Genomic DNA, 7,192 nt, shown 5'->3' with positions numbered 1-7,192 from the left:
CCCCCCCCCCCCCCCCCCCCCCCCCCGGCCCCGGGAGAGGCGGCCGCGCGCTCCCCTCTGCCCTCATTATCCAAGCATTTATTAACTCCGCTGCTCTCAGCCATTGACTGCCGCCTTGTCGACACGACAGGCTCATGTAAATTCATTATGAGAACAGCTGGGAATCAAACCCAGCACAGGGTGTTGGGGGGGAAATGGGGGGGGGCACACCCCTAGCTTCGCACCAACCCACACAGCCCCGGTGAGGTTGGGGTCCCCCCCTGTAATTACGGGGCACCGGGTGCAGCGTTCAGCCCTGCAGCACAGCCCTATAGGGCTGAGCACCCCACACAGCTCCTTACTGCCTGGTGGCCCCCACACAGCCCCCCCCCCCCAGCCCCAATAAAAGCCTGGCGATGCTGTGCTAATCAGCGCTTCTCCTGCCTCCCGCGGGCTCTGTAATTACTCCTCCCTTTCATCCCTGGCTCCTCGCAGACACCAGACCTGGCCCTGCCACCTCCGCGCTCTCTAATTACAACCTGACGGCGCGGGTGGATTTTTTTGGCCTCCCCCCCCCCTTTACACACAAGCACCGCTGCTCCCTGGAAACCTCCTGCTTTGCAGCAGGGCTGTGCACACCCATGCACTCTTACTGGTGCACTCGTGGGACCCTCAGAACAGGGCAGTCACCACAGCACTGCCACCGTTCTTGGGGGGCAGGAAGAGAAGGACCCACGTGCCGCCTTCAGGTATGGAGCTCCACGGCTCTCCTCCCCCGTGGGGACCACAGGGACACGCAGCACGGGGTCACCGAGGCCATCGCCATCCACTGTGCCCACACAAGGGTCACCCCACACCTCAGGGCTGGGCGCGTGCCACCCTCCTCCACCTGCTCCTGCTGACGCCGGCGGGTTTTTGGCAGCAGGAGCCGCTCCAGCAGCAGGAACAGAACCAGTCTGGCCGCGTGTGCAGCTGCAGCCAAACCGACACAACGGCAGAGGGGACGGGGCGCATGCGCTCTCAGTGGCAAAGGGGCGCATCCAAAATGCACCCCCCCACACCCTAACAGCCCTGGGGATACACAAAACACGGGGATACTCACTGCAAAACCAGGGCTGGGCAGGAGTGACACGAGTTGACAGCACTGGTAGGGGTGGCATAAGTGGAAGCAGGGACACGCAGGGCAGAGGTGACGCACCAGACCGCTAGAAGGCAGCAGGCTGCAGCACAGGAGGCAGCTGCTGGAACGCCGGTGTCACTGCACGGATGGGGACCCACAGGGCACACGGTGGTGCTCACCCCACTCCTGCAGCTTGGCCCTTCCCACCCTGTCTCCATCTCCCTGCTCTCAGCCCGTCCCCTTGTCTCCTGCTGTGTCCCAGTGCCACCTCAGCCAGGTGCCACCTCAGGAGCGGGGACACCAAAGGACTCAGGGATGGTGGGTGGCTGCAGCAGGAGGATGGGGAGCGCTGGCAGGGGGGCTCTGCAGGACAATCTGGGGGCTCAGTGTCACTGCATCATCCTTCTTGCCCCCATCCCCCTTGCAGGAGGCTGCTGGGAAGCGCTGTGCTGGCAGGTTCAGCACCTCTGCTTTGTCCCCCTCTGCCAGTAATGCACAGGCACCTTGAAAGGCCCCTAATGAGCATGAAGTACCCTTCAGAGCAGATTGCCATTGAACTCAACCTGCACCAGCCGCCTGCTTAAAAGCAGCTATTTTGAGCTCATGGGTGCACAAGTGCTGGAACTAATAATTTATTACCAAATACGATCAGGCAGCATCTCCAGCCCCTGGCAAATGGAGCAGGAAAAAAAAAACCAACAAAAAAACCAACACCCGACAGCGCAGCAGAAAGCGCAGCAGAAAGCTGTACAAGAGAGAGGATGAGCATCCTCCCCAAGGACCGACCTCAGCCACAGCCCTGGGACTCCCATCTGTGAACCCCATCAGGCTGAGCCCAATGCTTAGAGGGGAACTGAGCAGCTCAGGACAGTGCCCCATGGCACGAGCCACCACGGGAGCCCACTACAGCCACCATCAGACAACACCAGGACCAAGAGAAATCATCAGGGCCATCATGGGACATCACCAGAGCCACAATGGGAAGTCCCCAGAACCACTGTCAGATGTCACCAGGGCCACCACGGGACGTCATCGGGCACCAGCAGGTGCCATGGGCAAAGAGGTCCCTGCAGGTGCCAGCTGCATCCCTATGAGGAGGATGCAGGGATGGGGAGGCTGTAGGGAGCCCCAGCTGAGGCCAGTGAAGGGGTTAAGGCCCCTGCCACCGCTTTGGCTTTTGTTCTCCTGCTCTGCCTCTTAACCCCGGCTGCAGCGATACTTCCTCTCCTTTCACTGCCTCTGCTCCCAATCTGGAGCCGGCCTCCAGCTGCACACGCCTCGCACAGGGAACAGCTGCTTTGCATACATTTTCCATGCTAATTGCCTCACATTGTGGAGCCCCAGCGCCGCCTGAATGCAAGCGGCCAGAACCAGGGAGGGCAGCACGTCCCCAACACACACCTCCAGGGAGGTGTCACAGCAGGACAGGCACTAGGTGACATCCTGGGGATGTGTCGTGCCAAGCCCCAGCCTCCTGCAGGGATGGTGTGAGGCCATGGCACGGGATACGTGGCACAAGCACATGGTGGTGATGGCAGCAAGATGCCACCAAGTTTGGTGATGGCTGCATGGGATGCCAGGCACACTGGAGTGGTCCCCACAGTCATGGGCGAGGGGTGGTGGGTCCTCAATGCAGCACCTGAGCAGCACCAGGTACCTTCAGCAGCAAGGGAGACAGGGACAGTAGGGGACAAGCAGCAGGACCGTGTCCTCCCCTGTCCACGTGTCTTCCCACCGAGCTGCTGCACATTTTCCATCCCTCATTAAAATAGCTCTGCCGCCGCACCTCCAGCACGCTCCATTAATTAATTAATTGATTGATTGGAGCCTGCGCTCCTGCCCTCCTCCCAACCCTCCCTGCACGCTGCTTTCTAATGAGCCAAAAACAAAGGTGCCTGTCCTCATAGAGCACCCAGTGTCCCTAAGTGTCCCAAAGCACTTTGGGCCACCCTACACAGCCGCTACACATGAGGGGTACAGGGTGGCCCCCAGAGCTAGGAGGATGGGGATGGGATCCCCAGATCCCCCCCAGGATGGGGATGGGAGCACAGCACGGCACAGTGCCATCAGCCCACGTGCTTCCATCGATCTCTGCTCCATGGCTCATTGATCTGGCAAACGACAACAAGCAAAGTAATCAGAGCTCATTTGGAGGCAGAGGGGCCGGAGCTGCACTGCCATCAGCACCAGGGCTGCAGGCAGCATTGCTCCCCAGCTGCGGCCCCGAGTGCATCCTTGCAAGCTGCCCCCAACCCTGTGTTGTGCTTTAAAGCCACTTTCCTCCCTGCTCTGCTCCAGCAGAGCTGAGCCCAAGCAGGGCACTACTACCACCACCACTTCCCATTTCTCCAAAGTGCAAGTGCCTAAAATGCCTTCCCCCCACCCCTCGAGCCCTTCTGCCCTGCGTGCACCCATTTCCATCCTCACCTGTATTGCCAAAGCACCAGCCCTGTGCGAGCATAATGACTTATAAAGCAAAAGCACCTGGGGAGGGGCTGCATGCAAACAGCTGCAGCTGTAAAACTGCAATCAGGAGCCAAGGGGAACAACAAGCTCTCTGCTTTGGAGAAAAGCAGCTACAAGGGGATGGGCAGAGGGATCCAAGGGCATTGCAGAGGGCTGCAGGGCATTGCACAGATCAAATCTGGGCATTGCGCTGAGCTGCCAGGCATCATGTGAGAGAGAGGTGGGCATTGCACAGTGCTGCAGGGCATGGCACAGTGCCACTGGGTATCACGTGGGTCAGAGCCAAGCACTGCACGGCACTGCTAAGTATTGCACGGATGGTGCTGCAGGGCACTGCACAGTGCCACCAGATATTAGATAGGTCAGAGCCAAGCGCTGCACGGGGCTGCAGGGCATTGCATGGGGCTGCAGGGCATTGCATGAGGGTGCAGGGCATTGCACAGGGCTGCAGGGCATTGCATGAGGGTGCAGGGCATTGCACGGGGCTGCAGGGCATTGCATGAGGGTGCAGGGCATTGCACTGGCCAAGGTCAGGCACGGCCCAGAGCACCCAGGCCACCTCCCAGCCCCGTGCCCATCCCCATTCCTGCACCCCAGCCCAGCCCCACTGCAGGAGCGCCCGCGTTGCTGTCAGCAGCGCATTGTTCTCAGTGCGAGAAGCCCTTGCCCAGCAGATGGCAGGTATAACAAAGCAGCTTGCTGTGGCCAAGCCAATTATTTATCTAATTATGATTTACCACTTAACCACATGATCTTTCTGCAGAGTTGTGGGCAATTAAAACCAGGGTGATTATGTGGATTATGCAAATGGGCTGGAGCAGAGCGAATAAAATTGGAGCAGAGGCTCTCACGCAGGCTGGGTCTTGCATGGGGCAGGAGGGGGGCAAAGGGGACAGTGCTGGGGGCTGTGGGGCAGGGTTAGGGGGCAGCAGGGCAGGGTGAGGGGCTGGGGCCAAAGCCAGCCCTGGGATGCGAGCTGGGATGGATGCATGAGCTCAGTGCAGGGCAAGCACCCCTTTAGCATCAGGGGCTGACCCAGCCACTGTGCTCCAAGCTGCAGCACAGTGCCCTATAACACATCCCTGTTGCCATGGGGCTGCCCCACTGCTTCCAAAGCCAGATGGGAAGCTTTGGGGTGACGGGCACTGGGGATTTCCCAGCACCTGTTGGAGACCACCCCAAAAAGGCACGCTCCCCCCCAGCCCCTGCTGGGTGCTCAACAAAGAGCTGAGTATTAATAAGGCAGCCTGGCGGATTCCCTGCCCGCCTGCCTCCGTGGGAGATTTATACACCACGCGAAACCAGGAAATACAGAAGTATTAATGGTAATACCTCTTGTCCTAGCAAAGGTCGCGGGCAATCTCCATCAATCCCATCAATCCTACTGCTGTGCTGTGCTGCACCACGCCATGCTGCAGGGGAGGCCGGAGCGAGGCACCCAGCAGGATGGAAGTTTGGACAGACAGACAGACCCCTGCGCTCACAGCACACGCCACCCCTGCTGCTGCTGTGTTATGAACATGCAGATGGCACAGAGCCGGCCAGAGGGAAGGTTTTACCTTGGGATAAGAAATGAACACTGGCAAATAGGAAATTTACTGGGTGTATTTTCATTTTCCCGCTACCGGTGCCATCTGCCACCAATCGGTGCCCCCCAACATTGCTGGGATTTTATTTACCCACTGCTGCTGAGGTCCCAGCCAGGCTCCGTGTCCCCATGTCCCCATGAGCCCTGCACAGGAGGGCTTGGAGCAGCAGCAACACCCTGTGTTGCAGTCGGACCTCACCGTGCGTTCACAGCCTGTGTGGGAACCCATGGAAAAAGCAAAACAGGAGCACAGCTGGGAGTACAGAGCAGTGGGTGAGGATGCAGCAAGGTGCGAGTGAACACAGGGCACTGCCCCATGTCCCAGCCTATGGCACAAAGCAGTGGGGAAGAGAGCAGGGGAGGAGCTCCCTGCGTCCCCCCCATAAGCCCCGTGCCAGGAATTAGCACAATTAGTGCCCGTGAGCCCACGTGCCAGAGCCATGCAGGCCAGTCGGTGCCCCCACACGTACCGTTTCCTCCCTTTTTTTCCTTTTGCCTACAGTAATCCTCAGCCTTTAGAGCAAATTATTAAAATTCACTTATATTTAATCTGCCTGCTGGAATTAATTGAATTTTTACGCTTGGCAAATGTCACTCAGTATGCGATGCCTCCGAACAGGGACTGGCGCTGCAGGTGCAGGGGGTGCAGCCCTGAGGCTTTACCCCCATGGGGACATCCTTGGGGACAGCCCAGCCCCAAGGTGCAGACACAGATCTGGCAGTGGGGACACGATGCCCCTCCTCAGTGGCACCAGGATTCCAAGGTCCCCATTTGGTTCGGCTTCAGCCTAGATGGGAGTGATGCTCAGGACACACAGAGGCACCTCTAGGGCTTTTAGGAGGACATGAAGTTTGGAGAGCTCCCTGTTTCCAACCCTCCTTCACCCTCAGCCCTTCCTCTGAGCACCTATTTCCACTCCTTCCATCCATACCTTTTGAAAAATTACCAAAGTGTCCAATTATCCTGCCTTGGAATAAGGATGGAAAAGAGGCCCTGCGTTGCTGGGCAATAGGGCTTCCAGACCAAGGTGGAATGAGAGATTCAGGGGAGCCAAGGCCCAGGGGAAGTGTCTCGCCCCCTCGCTCTGAGCAGTGCTGCTGCACCTCAATGGCTTGCAGGGAGGGGAGAGGGCAGCTTGTGATGCTGGTGGCATGGGGACAGCACTGCGCATGGCACGGCAACGCATGGCACAGCATGACACAGAAAGACACTGCATGGCATGGCAAAGAATGGCACTGTATGGCATAACAGGATGACCCAAACCCACACACCTCGCCAGGGGCAGTGTCCCCATCCACCATGCAGCTGCAAAAATGTACCCACGTGGTCCCATTGTACACCAAAAGCAGCATCCCCTGGGCGTCCCCACTCACATCCAGGCCTGGGGACACCCTCCTGGCTCTGCACGTTGGCAGAGGAGAAGTCTGCATGCAGGATGTGACTGCACCGTCCCAGCCACGTGGGGACCACGGGGACCCCGGGGTTGGGTGAACAACTTCCCAACTTGACTGGCGCTCATCCCCCCCCTCCAGAGCCCACCCCGGATTATCATAAATTAAGGCATAATTACTCCATGGAAATTTACAGCACAAAGATGCAGCGCTAACAAGTGTGTTTCGCAGCAATGGGGGAGATACAAAGCGCTATTGTCTGGCGGGCACAGAAATCTGCTCTGCTGACAGCACCACATCCTGGGGACGGGGATGGGGACAGGAATGGGATGGGACAGGGATGGGGAAAGGATGGGATGGGGATGGACCTGGGGTTGAGGATGGGATAGAATGGAATGAGGATGGGGATGGGATAGGGATGGACTTGAGATTGGGGGTAGAATGGGATTGGATGAGGATGGGGATGGGATGGGATGGGGATGGACTTGGGGTTGGAGATGGATTTGGAGTTGGGGTTGGGATAGGATGAATATGAGGATGGGATGGGATGGGGATGGACTTGGGGCTGGAGATGGATGAGGATGAGGATGGGATGGGATGGGATGGGATGGGATGGGATGGGATGGGATGGGATGGGATGGGATGGG

The 7,192-nt window shown here is 58.6% G+C and overlaps 1 protein-coding gene across 3 annotated transcripts in view; it reads right to left on the bottom strand.

The window, feature by feature from the left end:
• The window catches only part of GSE1 (Gse1 coiled-coil protein), a 25,245-nt gene that overhangs the window by 14,224 nt on the left and 3,829 nt on the right, over positions 1 to 7,192 (bottom strand). The gene's annotated exons all lie outside the window — the stretch shown is intronic.

This window comes from Lagopus leucura, unplaced genomic scaffold (assembly GCF_019238085.1).
Source record: "Lagopus leucura isolate 7727_CA_CO unplaced genomic scaffold, USGS_WTPT01 Super-Scaffold_100017, whole genome shotgun sequence".
In the NCBI taxonomy this organism is placed as follows: Eukaryota; Metazoa; Chordata; class Aves; order Galliformes; family Phasianidae; genus Lagopus; species Lagopus leucura.
Note: the sequence above shows the minus strand (reverse complement) of the source record. Positions and strands in the feature narration are given on the sequence as shown.